The 14,426-nt window shown below is 46.0% G+C and overlaps 1 protein-coding gene across 1 annotated transcript in view; it reads left to right on the top strand.

The window, feature by feature from the left end:
• The first annotated feature begins 13,276 nt into the window (after positions 1–13,276).
• GFOD1 (Gfo/Idh/MocA-like oxidoreductase domain containing 1) overlaps positions 13,277–14,426 on the top strand; it is a 40,385-nt gene continuing 39,235 nt past the window's right edge. Inside the window, exon 1 of the mRNA XM_019628840.1 lies at positions 13,277–13,560. The gene's annotated coding sequence lies outside the window, so the exon portion shown is untranslated. The remainder of the gene's footprint in view (positions 13,561–14,426) is intronic.

Raw genomic sequence — 14,426 nt, forward strand, 5'->3', positions numbered from 1 at the left:
TGCCCTGGGAGGGGCCTGCAGGTTCCCTCAGAGAAGGCTCTCAGGTGCTTTAGTGGGAGGACTCTGAAGAACTGTCTGCTGGGTCTCCTGTTTCATGATTTAAAATTTTGAGCCCCTTCTCCCACCCCTCCCCCAAGGCGGCCTTTGATGTGCTCTGGGTGTAAAAGGTAGTGGAAATGAAAAGCAGGCAGTCACCCTGGGTGCCTGAGACCAGAAGGTGACAGGAAAATGAAAACATCAAGTTTGTGTTTCCACTGCTGGCCACAGGGCTTTCGGTGGCACTCCTCCTCTCAGCTTACACACCCTCCCCACTTCCTCCCCAGCCCCCAGGTTTCACACCGCTCAGTGACTAGCCTCACCCTGAGCTGAGTAAGGCCCACATTTTGTCGAAAGAGGCGCTAGGACCAGGGCCAGGGAAACTCTGCATGGGCTGGCTAGCCATGCAAAGGGCGCTTCCATAGCCTTCCATCGACACCAGGAATGGGCTGAGTTTCCTTTTCTCTTCTAATGCGAGGAAGAAGATGGAGTCTAGCGTTAAAATATGGTTGATGGCAAAGACAACCGGTGTCCACCTGGACTTTTCTATCTACATGGGGCCTGGGCCTCCCAGGCCTGTGTGTCTTTGAATGTTGACTGTGATGATGGAACTCAGCGTGCTGTCAGGCCGGTGTTCTGCCCAGCTAGAAGTATCTGAAAAAGGGGCAGTCCGCAGTTTCCCATCAGGGTCTGGTCATTTTTCTCTTTGGCATTGTTGACCTCAAAGTGTAGTGGTCCCTTCCCATGTGTGGGGGCCACCGTGTCACAAAGCTCAGCCTGGAGTCCTGTGGCCTGCTAACATGGATAGGTGCCCATCAGGGGCCCCAGGCATCCCGTATGTGCACATTCCAAGGGAGGTGCAGGCCTAGCAGAGGTGGCATAAACATTTCTTTATTATTGAATGTGATGGTGACATTTGTGAAATGTGGATATCTCAGACTTACGAAAATTGAAAGTCCCAAAGATATCAGAGAGGTTTACAATAAGCAGTAGTTTTTGAAATCGTGTTTTTAACTCTTCACGGTTCACGCACATCCCTCTCTCTGGAGCCTCCCATTTTGTCATTTTGAATTTTTTCCACAGTTATTGGATTTGTTGAAAGTCTGGCCTTCCTGCAAATACATTCTCTCTTCAAAGGTTTGAGGTGTACAGAAGACATGTGGTCCTGGGTTCTGAGCAGACTGCAAGGCTTTGAAAATGTAATTTCAAGATGATTCACTCAAACTGGAAAAATTCGGTGTGTCATGAGCCCGTTACCTCGAGTTTGTTCTGTGGCTTCCCACAACACATAACATTGGGGCCATTTCCAACTTCCTTGTGGTTTCCAAAAATGCTTTCCCATCGATTTGTTCATCACAGCAACCACATAAGATAGATATTGTTATATTCCTGCTTTGCTTTGCAGAGGTAAAAACTGAGGCCTGGAGATGTTAAGTAACCTGCCCCAAGACTCAGATTTGAACCCCAGGGCCGTGTTCTGTCCCCAGCAGACACTGCCAGCCATTCCAGAGCAGGAGAAGCTGTGCAGAACGTGCAGCATTGGCAACAGGCTCTCTGTCCTCTGCTCTAGCTTAGTGCCCAGTCCCCATCCTGGTTGTAAGATCCTGAGTTGTCCCTTGCTTGGGGTCTGTGCCATCAATCCACCTGGACCCCTGCTCCTGGGCCCCCCACAGAGCTGTGTCTGCTTACCCCAGGTCCTTGCTGACCTGTTCTCCTTGGTTGCCTGCAGAATACCAGTGGGGTATTCATTAGCATCACAGGGGGCTGAAGGCAAATGCCCAGGCTTGAAGGTGCAGGCAGTGTACCTGGGGTCCCTGGCCAACTTTAGGTCAGAGGGGAAGTTGTCCTCATTTTCCCAGAGCTCGGCAGGTCTATGTCTCACCCCCAGTTGGAGCTTCTACTTACCTTGTGACCTAGATGACAAAGCCAGGGCTGGGGTAGGAGAACCCTGGGGTTGGGTGTGGGATACCAGGCCCCATTGATGGCTGTTTTCTGTGGCTTCCTGGCACCCGTGTCTTTTGTATTGTAGGAACGGGCAGGCTGGGCCTGCGTCCTGCCTTGTGTGTAGCCTTCTCGGCTCAGAACTCTCTTGTAGAAGGCACAGCAGAACCAGGCGGGAGGGGAGAGAGCCCGAGACCCAGTCTCAGCCTCACTCCCTGCTTCCCGCACTGGATAGTTCCCATCAAGCTTGGTGACAGGTGATGGAACCTGTAGCTCAAGATCATGAGGAGAACAATCCAGGCCCTTTCTTCTTTCTGGAAAGGACTTAGGAACATAGCTGTCATTTTCATTTTAGTTTCTAGAAGAGTAGACTATTTCTTGTTGGCTTTCTGGTGAGATTTGACAGGGGCCAAGGTGGGAGGGCTCAGGCCAGGTGTACTTGTCAGGAAGATGCATGGAATGGAGACCTAGAAGCTTTCAGACCTGAACGAGGACCGTGACCCTGGTTTAGCTTTCTGAGCAACCCCACAGGGACTTTCACAAGCTCACAAGCTTCAGATTATTTTTCATTAAAATTCTTTTTCCAAAATTTTTTATTGTAATAAACTTTATATAATATAAAATTATTATCTTAACATTTCTAAGTATACAGTTCAGTGGTATTAAATACTTCCATAATGTTGTGCAGCCATTACCACCATCCATCTCCAGAACTCTTTTCATCTTATAAAACTGGAACTCTGTCCCCATTAAACAGCGACTCCCCATGTCCCTCTCTCCAGCACCTGGTAGCCACCATTCTACTTTCTCTACGATTCTGACTACTCTAAATTTCTCATATAAGTGGAATCATATAATATTTGTCCTTTTGTGACTGTCTTATTTCACTTAGCATAAGGTCCTCACGGTTCATCAATGAGGACATCTCATGTTGTAACATATACCAGAATTCCATTTTTTTTCAGCTGAGCCATCCTGCCACCTGTTGGCAGCTCAGTGGCAGCTCAGCTCGGGCCGTGAATCGAACCAGCAACCCTGTTGCTCAGAGCTTGCACTTTTGAGTGAGCTCTTAACCAACTGAGCCACTCGGCCAGCCTCCATTTCTTTTTAAGGCTGAATAATATTCTATCTATCTATCTATCTATCTATCTATCTATCTATCTATCTATCATCATCTATCATCTCATTTCTTTATCCTTGTATCTGTTGATGAGTATTTCGGTTGCTTCCACTTCTTGGGTAGTGTGAATAATGCTTCTATGAACATGGTATACAAATGTCTATTCAAGATCTTGCTTTCAGTTCTTCTGGGTATATACTCAGAAGTGGATCACCTGGGTTTTGAGCTATTTTCTGCTTTTCTGAATCCTGTCTGTTTTAGCTCAGGTCTGGAGTAGTGGCCAAGAGATGGTCCCTGGGGTCAGATTGCCTGAATTTAATTCCTGGCTCTACCTCTTACAGTCTGGAGCCTCAGATAAGTGATATAATCTTTTGGGCCTCAATGTTCTCACCTGTAAAATGGTGACAAAGTATTATGGTGAGGACTAAATGTGTTCATATGTATAAAGTCCTAAGAACACTGCTTGGCATATGATAAGTGCAACATATGTTTTACAGATGCTACAGTTATTATTATTGTTATTACTATTATAATCTTTAGATGAGATGTGGTCAAAGGTAGTTCTCTAGATTGGATGGATAAGTCCAAAAATATTTTTTAACAGAACCTGTGTAAAATTTCAAAATGATACAGAAATGTAACAGGAAGAAAATTTTAAAACCTTCTGCATCAATCATGGGTAATTATTATTATATTTCCCTCTATACATTTTTATACGTATGCAGATTTTTTAAATTATACTGCTTTTACAATGTTCTCATTAACAGTATGTGGTAGGCATTTTCTTATGGTATAAAGTATCCTTTGAAACCTGATTTTAAGTTTCATGATATTTTATCATTCTGATGACATAATATATTAACTATTCTCTTTTGTTTACATCCAGATATATTCAGTATATACTTGATGTGGTGTTAGGTTTGAAAGAGAGCCCCTTGACATCTGTATAAAGAGGATTTAAGGTGAACATTGATGTCACCATTGTTTTCATCATCATCAACATCATCTCCTTCATGTTTGCAAAACCTTTTATGGAACTGGGCACACCTAGGACCAATGGATCAAAGTAATGTGAAGGCAGCTTTCAGCCTAGTGTAGAGAAAGAATTTTCGACCATTAGATCACAGCTCATTCATGGAGTGGCAACTCTCTGAGCCCATCCTCACTGTAGCTATTTAAACAAAGGGTGAATGACCAGCTGCTGGGGACATTCCTGCTTTGGGAGGGGTTGGTAAAAAAGGATTTCTATGGAAGGACCCATCTCTGAGACACTTTAAGTAGCTCCTTCATGGGAGGCAGTGTATTGCAGTGGGAATTCTGGATCAAAGTGGGTTCCATTCCAACTCTGCTACTTATTTGCTAACTGACTTTGGCCCAACCGGGCACCCTCCGCATCCTTCTCTGGTAAAGTGGGTCTGTCTGTGATATTGATGGAGAGCAGCTAGCCTAGTTCTTTGCACATAGCAAGTGCTCAATAAACGAATCTATCCCATTTCTCAGGAGTGTCCTTATCAGTACAACTGAGTATTAACTTTGGCTCTCATTGGGAGTCTGGTCTCAACTGAACTCCGTGATGAGGAGTCTGGTATTTATGTTGTTTACTTTCTGCCCGGTACTAGGCTGGGCACCTTAGATTTATTCTCAAGTGTAGTGCTACCTGGGGTTTCATTCCATTATTTTCTTTTGGAAGTGAAACAGACTTTCACAGTGAACAAAGGCATTCACTTGGTTGGTTTTCCAGACAGTTTTTTGCATACCAGCTGTAAGGGGTATCTTGGCACCCTGGGATACGTGACATTTTGTGAGTGCCACGTTCATTCCCGTACGTACACACTCTTCCTTCCGGAGGGTATGTATTTAAAATGGCATTAGATGTAAAAGAAATAGGCTATTAAAGCAAGCTGGATTTAAAACACTTCCTTGAGTGAAACCCCAAGTCACACGCATTCACAGAAAGTCTACTCGGCACGCTGAGTTTCCAGAATTGTCAAACCAGGTTAAGGCATTTCCACCAGAGCACCCCCTGCTTTCACTAACAGAGAAATTCTTGCTTGGAATCCTTGCCCTCTGGTTCCCTGTGGCTTTCAGGAAAGCCTTTTGTTTAAACAAAGGAACCAGCCCACTGGTATCTGGGTGAACATGTGCTTCCTACTGAGATGGAAATGATCTGAATCAAAAGGAACTAGGTTTCTTTTTTCTTTCTCTTTTTTCCTTCTTATGCACCTGAAACAGCTAGTGATTACTTGCAAAGGGGCCAAGTGCAGACCTGGGAGCATCTCTGCTTTTTGGGGGAAGTGTCTGCTTCTGTCCTGGGGAGGCACTAGTTAAAGCAAGTCCCAAGTAAGTGGACTTGGGAAGATGGAGAGGTGATGTATTGGATGGTGACTGGGATTGGAGCTGGGGAGGGAATGTGGACTCTGTGTAGCGTCTCGGGGACACGAAGCATCCCATGGTAAGCCTCAGCATCCTCCTCTGTAGGCTGAGTGGTCTCTCAAACCCCTTCCAGCCATACCGTCCCCGCAAAGCCCTGTCCTTTTCTGAGAATCGAGCTGGACAGCCCGTGTTCCATGGCTTCTGCTTCCATATGGGGTTTTCACAGCATCACAGGACATAAAAGTGGACTTCTTGTTCTTTTTGTTGTCGCTATAATTTAGAATTGGATTGCAGTCTTAATTGGAGAAGGGGATGATTAGGGAAAGGGATATCGGGTTATGTTTGTGAGTGTTTGTGTATGTGTATTTGTGTCTGTACCTGTTTGTGCATTGTGCTTGTGTGTGTGTGTGTGTTTGGTACGTATGTGAGTAGGTCTGTGTGTGCAGGTGTATGTGCCTGTATACGTGTGTATAGAGGTGAAAAAGGGGAGGGGTCCCAACCAGTCCCTAGTATTCTGAAAGCCTATTGATTTAGTTTCCTCCTTCCTTGGACATATTTCTCCTCAAAGGAATGATAGGTCATAATTTTAGATTTGTACTCCTTGGTGCTCCCCAGAGGAAGAAACCAGTCATTGATCCATCCCAGGCTGCTGTTTCTGTTTGATTGACAGCCCTGGAGAAAGGCCTCACTTGTCCAGCAAACCCTTTGGACTCTCACTGGAGACCCACTCTCCTTAGACTGAAGAAGCTTCAAGCCCAATAGCCTGAGCAGCCCCTACTGTGACATTCATCCTTGCCAGGGCTTCGATCTTGATAGGTATTAAAAAATGCTGATTGCATTACAGAATGATTTTTTTTTCCATCTACTTTCAGAGGGAAGACTAATAAAGACTAATAAAACAGTGGTTTGGGTGGAGAGAACAACTCCAGTGCATGGCATATACCTTTTGTGCAGTTATCAAACACAGGGTTAGGGTGGTAGAAAAAGATTGATGGGTCTTTTCTGAAAATACAGGTGGATATACAGTCTCCTGTAGAAAGGTAATTGTTCTAAGTAGTTCTTTTACTCAGGTTTTTATATGCATGTGACAACACCAATGGGGAAAAAAGGTTTAAAAGTGAACCATAATATAGATGTATCACACTGTCTTTAATTATTCACGATACAATTTTTATATTTACTGCTTTATTGAACATTCACTGTGTGCCAGGCGTTGGGCTAAGAATTTTATGTGCCTTATCATTCTTATTTTTAGATATTTAGGTTCTTTCCAGATTTTTCTCTATTATAAATAGTGCTTAGATGAATATCTTGGCACATAACTTTTTGCCTGATTTATGACATCCTGTTTAGCGTGGATTCCTCTCAGCACAATTACTGGGCATGGAATTGAGAAAAAAAAAACAGGCTTGAAACACTTTGGTGCCCTGTTACACTCCCACGTGAAGGAGGCGCCTGCCTATGCCTGCTTCCTCCCAAAGACTCAGAAAAATCAGTCCTTTGCTGAAGTGGAGGCATCAGACTGCTGCCTGAATAGAAGTCCTGAAAGTTAAGAGACATACCTGACAAAGTTTATTCTAGAGACTTCGGAAAAAAGACAGCATCCCTGTCGCTGGGTTTCCATATGTTCCAAGTTAGAGGCCTTGGACTGGAAAGGGAAAATGCGTGGAGCTGGGATGTTTTCAGGGGGTCTCTGGGTCGGTCTTGGTGTATGACAGCTTTACCTTTCCTCTGCTCTTCTCTTCCACTCAACTACCTTAGCATCTTGAGCTGGTGGTATCTGAAGGAGGTGGGATGGGATCGTCCCCTAGAGATGCCTGAGAGTCTGGGCCCCACGGGACCTGAGCCGTACATAGGAGGCTCTCTCCCTCCGTCTCCCTTCCAGGCTGCTGTGTCGCATGCCCTGAGGCTTAGGTGTCACCCTTTAGAAGGACTTTGGGGACAGATGGGAGGATATTCAGAAACAAATTTGTGTATACAAAGAGACCAGAGGCCCAGCTGGCCTGGGTTCTCCAGTGGAAATTGTGTTTTCTCCATCCAGACCTAGTTTAAAGACATAGGTTCAGTCCCATGCTAGCCAACAAGTATGTACCGAGTGCCTTCTCTCTGTGCCAGCTGTTATCCCAGTCGCTGGAGACAGGACAGCCAGCAGACAAAGCCCTGCCACGTGGAGCGCACAAACCTTCCAGTGGGGGGAGAGAAACCTGAAAGGAATGACAGAGCCCCTCAGCTGGCAGGAAGGGCCATGTCCAGGAGTGGGGCACAAAAGGGACAAAGAGTGACGACAGGGCGGGTGGGGTGAGGGAGGTGCTGGCTTCCCTGAGGTGGTCAGAGAAGGGCTTTTGATATTTCAGTAGAGATTTGAAGGAAGCGAGGGAGTAAGACATGTGAACGTTTGGGGACAGTCACAGAATGAATGTTCCCGGTGGGAGCAGCAAGCACGAAAGGAGTGGGAGGGTGTTTGGCATGTCCTGTGACAGAGAGGGGGCCGTGGGAAGGAAGCGAATGGGGGGGGGGGGGGGGGGAGAAGTCAGGAGGGTGGCATGGGGTTGTGGAGGAGGAGGCATCATGGGTGGCCCTGAACACCGCAGTAAGGCCTGAGGGTCCTGTAAGGACGTAGGGTCCTGCTACATGTACTGCAAAGCCCCTGGAGGGTTGATAGGGGGAGCAACGTGTCTGATGTCCTGTTTTCAGAGGTTGGCTCTGGCCTGGTTTAGCCGTCAGCAGGGTTGGAAGCAGGGAGACAAGCAGCTACTGGCACCGTCCAGGTGGGAGTTGGTGGCAGCAGTGGGGAGTGAGGTGTGGACCATGTGGGAGTACACACTGGAGAGAGGTCAGCTGTCATTGGCTTCACTCTGTCCCTTAGCTTGGTGGAGCCCTGGGCAGCCCTCTGTCATCCTTCCCTCCCCTAGGGAAGAGTAAGAACTTCTAAAATAGTCTGTTCCCTCTTTGGAATCCTGACCTCCAGGTCTCAATCACAGTTTTTAATAATCCCCGCATCCATGTCTTTTTGGAAAAAGGCTCACCTCTGAAATTGGTATGCATGTTTCTCTCCAAGTTGAAAATAAATCTTTAACAGGAAATGAAGGGGCAGTCCAACATGGCAACCCGAACTTGAACTAGAACCATCTGTTTCTTTTCCTCTATGTCAAGCCTTCTGCGCATGGGCACTTAAGGACAAAAGACAACACCAGGAACCACCTGCTGGAGCTCCCCAACTACACGGTCCCAGCAGGAAACACTGAACAGACAATCATCAGGATGCATTGTGAATGTTTGTCAGCTTTTGCACCTGTTTGACTTCCTTTTAGGGATTTGCATTATTGATACGATTAGTAAAAAAGGCCAAGAAACGTTTCCCACTGTAACAGGGAGGCCCTCGCTAGACCAATGCTCAGGAGATGGTGGTTTTCATTCCAACTCCGCCAGATGTGTGCCTGCGAGCATTCATCCTGGCTGGAACTGCTTCTTATTCTTTAATGTGAGTCCTAGACGGCTTGATTTCTAAAACGCATCTCAGTTCTAACATCTTACAATTCTAAGTAAGAGGATGAATAAGAAATAAGGAGCAGAGGTGACTGATGAAACCAATTCTCTGGGCTTTAGAAGAGAGGCTCTCTCCCTTGGTGGCCCAGGTCTGAATTTAGGGCAAGCTCCCGTGTGCCTCCCGTTAGGGCCTCTACATGTACCATTTTCAAGATATCAGAGGCTGTATGACTTGACTCATTCTGTTAAAGGAATTGAAGGCAGGGTTAAGGAAATAAATCTACTTCCATGCAAGCGGAATCATCTCTGATGGCTGCATAGTCTACACAAGGACCTAATTTGATCAGCTGTGTGTCAACCAGACTGTGTGTCTGCCTTGGATTTTTGCATCTCAGAAGAGAAATTAAGGAGAGAACGACAACTACCCACCCGAGAGATGGTTGTTTTCTCCAGTTCCAGCCTACTTTTTATTTATTACTTTTTTTTTGCTCCATTCCCTGTTTTGTTATGATTTATAATCTTGCCTGTCCCCTGCAGTGGCTTTGGTGTTAGGTGTTACTGAGTAAGCGAGTGGCTGGCTTCCAAAAATGACATGGCAGCTTTAGTCCAGGCTGAAGCCAGGTCAGCTAAGCCTGATACCGTTCTTTCTTCTTACCTACAAGCTAACATGTTCTCCCAGGCAGGGAGGAAGGGAGACGGGAGGAATCACCTTTATAAAGTCCCTTTCTGTTCTCACTTTGTTTTCCCTTTCTCAGCATGGCATATTGTGGTGAAATTTATCTGTACATTGATGAAACTGGTCCATGTTTTCCAGAATGCATTCTTAAGGAAACGAGTGTGTGTGCTCTACACTGAGGGGTGGATTACACTCTTTCAACTTAACTGTTTCCCAGCAGGTTCCCCATCCAGACACGCATTATTGTTTCAGTGATGATGTGGCAGCTGATAGTGTTATTCATGCTGTAATTGAAAGGACCCATGTTCCGGCAATTCTTTTTCTGCTGCATTTATGAAAAGCTGTCCCGGGCTCAGGGCTTTGTTGCTGTTTTGAGCCTGACATTGTTCTGGGTCTTTGTCTAACAGGAGGCTGTGTGACGCAATAGGAACCCCTCCATGCTGGGTGACACCTCTGTACTAGCAGCACTGCTGCGTAGGTAAATAGCACCAGTACTTTGGGCTTTGAGGTTAGTTCTCTGGCTTTGTTCTTGGAGCTGACAATTGCATCAGTCGGCAGTTGTCAGGCTCTTTGGGGAACTATTTCTAGACTCACCCAGTGGAAGTAGTCAAAGACAGAGTACCCAAGCATGGAGTACTAGAATACTCTAGAGCAGCGGTCGGCAAACTTTTGAGACGGAAGAGCTGCCAGGGGTCAGCAAACTGCGGCTTCATGAGCCGCAGGCTCTGAAGTAAAATTGAAAATGAAAATAAAACTATCATAGTTTCATTTATAAAATTTTTAAAGGATATTATTCACATAATGGTGATCATGTAAAAAAATATATATATATTTAATTATATATTTTTAAATTATATAATAATTTAAATAAGTTTTAAATTATTGTGAGGGACAGGATTGGCTCTTCCAAAGGTCTGCAGACTTCTGAGACGGAACGTACCCAAAGGAGCCGCATGTGGCTTGCAAGCCGCAGTGTGCCGACCTCTGCTCTAGAGTACCGAGCAACTGACCTTGTGCTTGTGAGTACACTGTCTTTCAAAGTGCAGTGTTTATAATAGGTGCTTTAAAAAGGAATTGACTAATTGATTTACTTTTGTTCTTTGGTCAAATGATAATTGAGACTTACGGATGCTGATATGGAATAGTTTGAGAAGCCAGTGGCAGTGTCTAAGCTGGGTTCTCCCCTGGGCCCCACTGTTCTATCATCAAAGCCTTACCACCCTCTAATCTCGTAGATGTTTCTCGAACCTGTCTACTTCTCCCTGGCTCCATTGCCATCATGCTAGCCCATCATTGCTATGTCACGCTTGGCTAATGCATGTAAAATTCTTAGTGCAGAGCCTGGCACATAGCGAGTGCTCAATAAGGCGTTTATTGTGAATAATTGAAGAAAGCGTGATACATGTATATGAGGTAACATTTCCCGATTTAAACATTTCAGAGACCCCCCATCACCCTTAGGATAAAAAGCAAGCTCCCTTCCCAGGACTACAGCTCTAGCGCCTGCCCAGCTCTCGCACGTCACCCAATGACACTTTCCCTTTTGAGATGGAACACCAGCCACGCTGACTTCCTTTCTTTTCTGGGACCCATGAAGCTTCTGCCCACCCCAGGACCTTCACACACGCTGTTCCTGCATCCTTGAAGCGCCCTTCCCCTCCTCTCCACCTGGTTCGTTTTTTCTCATCCTTAAGGTTTTAGCTTAAATGTCATTTTGGTGAGGACTTCCCTGACTACTCTATCTAAAGTAAGATCCCTCTTGTTATTCTCTGTCACAAACTCCATTTGATACCTTCATAGCTCTTCCATGCCTGCAATGATGTCTCTCTCTTTGATTACTTGTTTATTGGCTCTCTTTCCCTCTAGACCCTAAACTGCATGAGGGCTGGGACTGTGGCTGTCTTTTGCCACTGCAGGCCTGGCACATGGTTGATGCTAGAAAAACATGGTCAATGTTTGTTGAAGGAATCAACAGAAAGCTGGATGCTAATCATAATAGCCATATAGATAATAATAGATAATAATGCTAATGATTGGTTAGGGGAATGTCCATCATGTGCCAAACACTATACTCCATGCTTTGTGTTCATTATCTCGTTTAGCCATCTCTACAGTTTCAAACAGATATTCATCTGATGAGGAAATGAGCCATGAAATAGGTCAGTTGGCCCAGCTATTGAATCCAACCCGCAGAGGGTTGGTCTGTTACTTGATGCCCCGTGGAGATTAAGCCAAGTCCCCCTCAGATCTAGGGCATGGACAGATGCCTCACCTTGAAGAAAGATGAGGGGTAGGGGTGCATCTGAGATCTGCAACTCCCCTCGGGGCTGCACCACACCCAGTAGCATCCACTTTCTGAGAACTTTGTTTTGTGCTCTGAGCTTCAGTGGGTGACTCAACAATACTGCGTTCATTTCAATAAAGATAATGCCCTCCCTCAGAGGGGGTGTCAGTGTAGAAGGGGCTCAGTGGAGGAAGGGCAGGGCAAACGGGCAGGCAAAGAAAGGTCCTGTTTCTCATAGTCAAGCATGTTCTAGAAGTGCCTCATGAGGAGACCTGTATATTCAAGCTCAGGAAAGGGCAGGAGAGGGAAGGGGACCGATTTTAAGAGGACGTGAGAAAAGTTGTGCCCTTGGGTGTAGCCTCTGAGGAATATTTTAAGCCTTCTCACCAGAAAGGGTGACGGTGCTGGGGAGTGATCTGAATCTAAGCAGTGAAGGGTGAAGAGTGAGTCCCTTTAGCGGATAGCTGGGCTCGTTGTCTGCCGCTAGGTGTTCTGGGACATCACCACTGATGCACTTTCTCTTCAGTGCCGACTGCAGGCCTCATTCTGTTCCTGGCCGCTGCAGTAGCTGGGGTTCCAGTGGCCTTTCCCTTGAGTTACAGCCTCTTCTAACACCATAGCCACAGGAACCTAGGGCCTCCTCCTCTTTCACCCAATAAAATCTTGTTTAAAATTAAAACTACTTTCTGCTGCCTAATCTGTCTTTTGGCTTAGACTGAATTTCCTAATTCCTGCTATGAACTGAGGGGGACCCTTCAGAAGCTCAGGCCCATGATAATAACAGCTAACGTTCATCACGCATGTACTATGTGCCAGGCACTGTGCCGAAGCTTTTTCCACAACAACCCAATGATGTCGGTACTTTTTACTGGTCTTTTGTTTTCCAGATGGGGTTAGGGATGCACAGAGAGATCATATGAGGGGCCCAAAGTCACACACCTAGCAAGTGGTGGCACCAGAAATTGAACCCAAGGGAGGCTCTTGGACTGGTTCTCTTCAACTGTGTGCTAGGCAGTGGTGTGTCTTGCCAGAGGCAGCCGTGAGAACCCCGAGCTACCAGATGTGTCACCCTCCCTATTTAGGACAAGCAGCTCAGCTCTCAGCCTCTTAAAGAGTCTTTGCTGGCTGGTTTTGTTCAGTGGGTTGGATTTGCTGGCTGACTCTGGCACTCCCGGAATTCTTACAGCACAGATGCCTGAGTCATACAATCTGACATTCCATCCAGTGTGACCGTACTGCCATCTTGAGTCATTTCCAGATATGTATATCTTTTCTCCCCATCTGAATTGCAAGATGTTTATGAACAGGGCCCATGCTTGTGTTTCTCCAGTTTCCACAGAGTACCTGATATGTTAGTAGGTGCTTAGAAGTGGTTCAATGCCACTTAGCCCGACTAGGGGACAGAGTAGCCTCCTCTTAAGTGGCAGCCTTCTACAGGTGGATTAAACTTGCATTCGACCAGTATCAATAAGCCCTTATCTCAGCAGGACAAATGTGGTTTGCTTTGGCAACTGTCAAGCAGAGGAAAACATCACCTGTACACTCTAGAACCTGATTTCTGGGAGTGTTTCAGGGTCTTGGCCATCTTGTACATTTTATATTGGCCTCTTTATATCAGGCATCACTGTGCTTATAATTCCTGAGGTGAGTGCTATTCTCAGTCATTTGTTCGAAAGACAGAACCAAACTGAGCTCTGAGATTGAACCTGGTTGGCTTGGTGGAGCTTTGGGGTCTGATCTGCCAGGTAGTTTCCATTTGGTTTTGCTGTGAGTTGATTTGCATGCCTGCTGGTTTGAGAAGGAGCACAGGCTGCTTGATGGGTCAGGGGTGGTAGCTATGTAGCCTTGGAAGAAAGGGGGTAATACATGCTTCAGAGTGGTGCTTTTTATTTTTTCCCCATTTTGGACAAAGAATGCTCAGACATTCTTTCAACTTGCCTCTCACCCTTGGCTTACCTCGGATAAGGAGAGTGTAAAGAGCTAAATTACAGCCTTCTGGGAGCTTCCTGTCTTTCTGGAGCTGAATGCCATGTTCCATTTGAAAGGATTTTTTTTTTTTTTGGTTTTTCTTGGATCAGACCTCTTCTTTTGATTATCCTTGGACGAGGAATGCATGCTTATTACTTGTCATGGTGTATGCTGACATTGGCTGTGCTAAGGTACCTTTGTGTCAGGAGAGAGAATGGAGGCCATTGGCAGGCTAAGCAACTTCGAGCAAGAGGTGACCTAACCCCTCCTGGTGCCTGTCCCCCGGCAGATTTTTAAGACTGATAGGTTACCTTTGCTCTTTCCTCCAGCTACCCAAGACAGTGTGAAAGGGTCAGGGCACCATGGGCAAATGCTCTACCACATTGTGTGGCCAGCAAACTTATAAAAGAGAGAGAATGTCAGGTAAAAGTGGCACATCGTTTTGGGTACAAACATTCCAGGGAAACACGTTGACAAAGGCTGACTCAGTGATAGGGCCAAGCGGGTGGGTCGTTGGCCTGGGTCTCCTCAAGGTTCTTGTC

Source organism: Hipposideros armiger, unplaced genomic scaffold (assembly GCF_001890085.2).
Source record: "Hipposideros armiger isolate ML-2016 unplaced genomic scaffold, ASM189008v1 scaffold_812, whole genome shotgun sequence".
In the NCBI taxonomy this organism is placed as follows: Eukaryota; Metazoa; Chordata; class Mammalia; order Chiroptera; family Hipposideridae; genus Hipposideros; species Hipposideros armiger.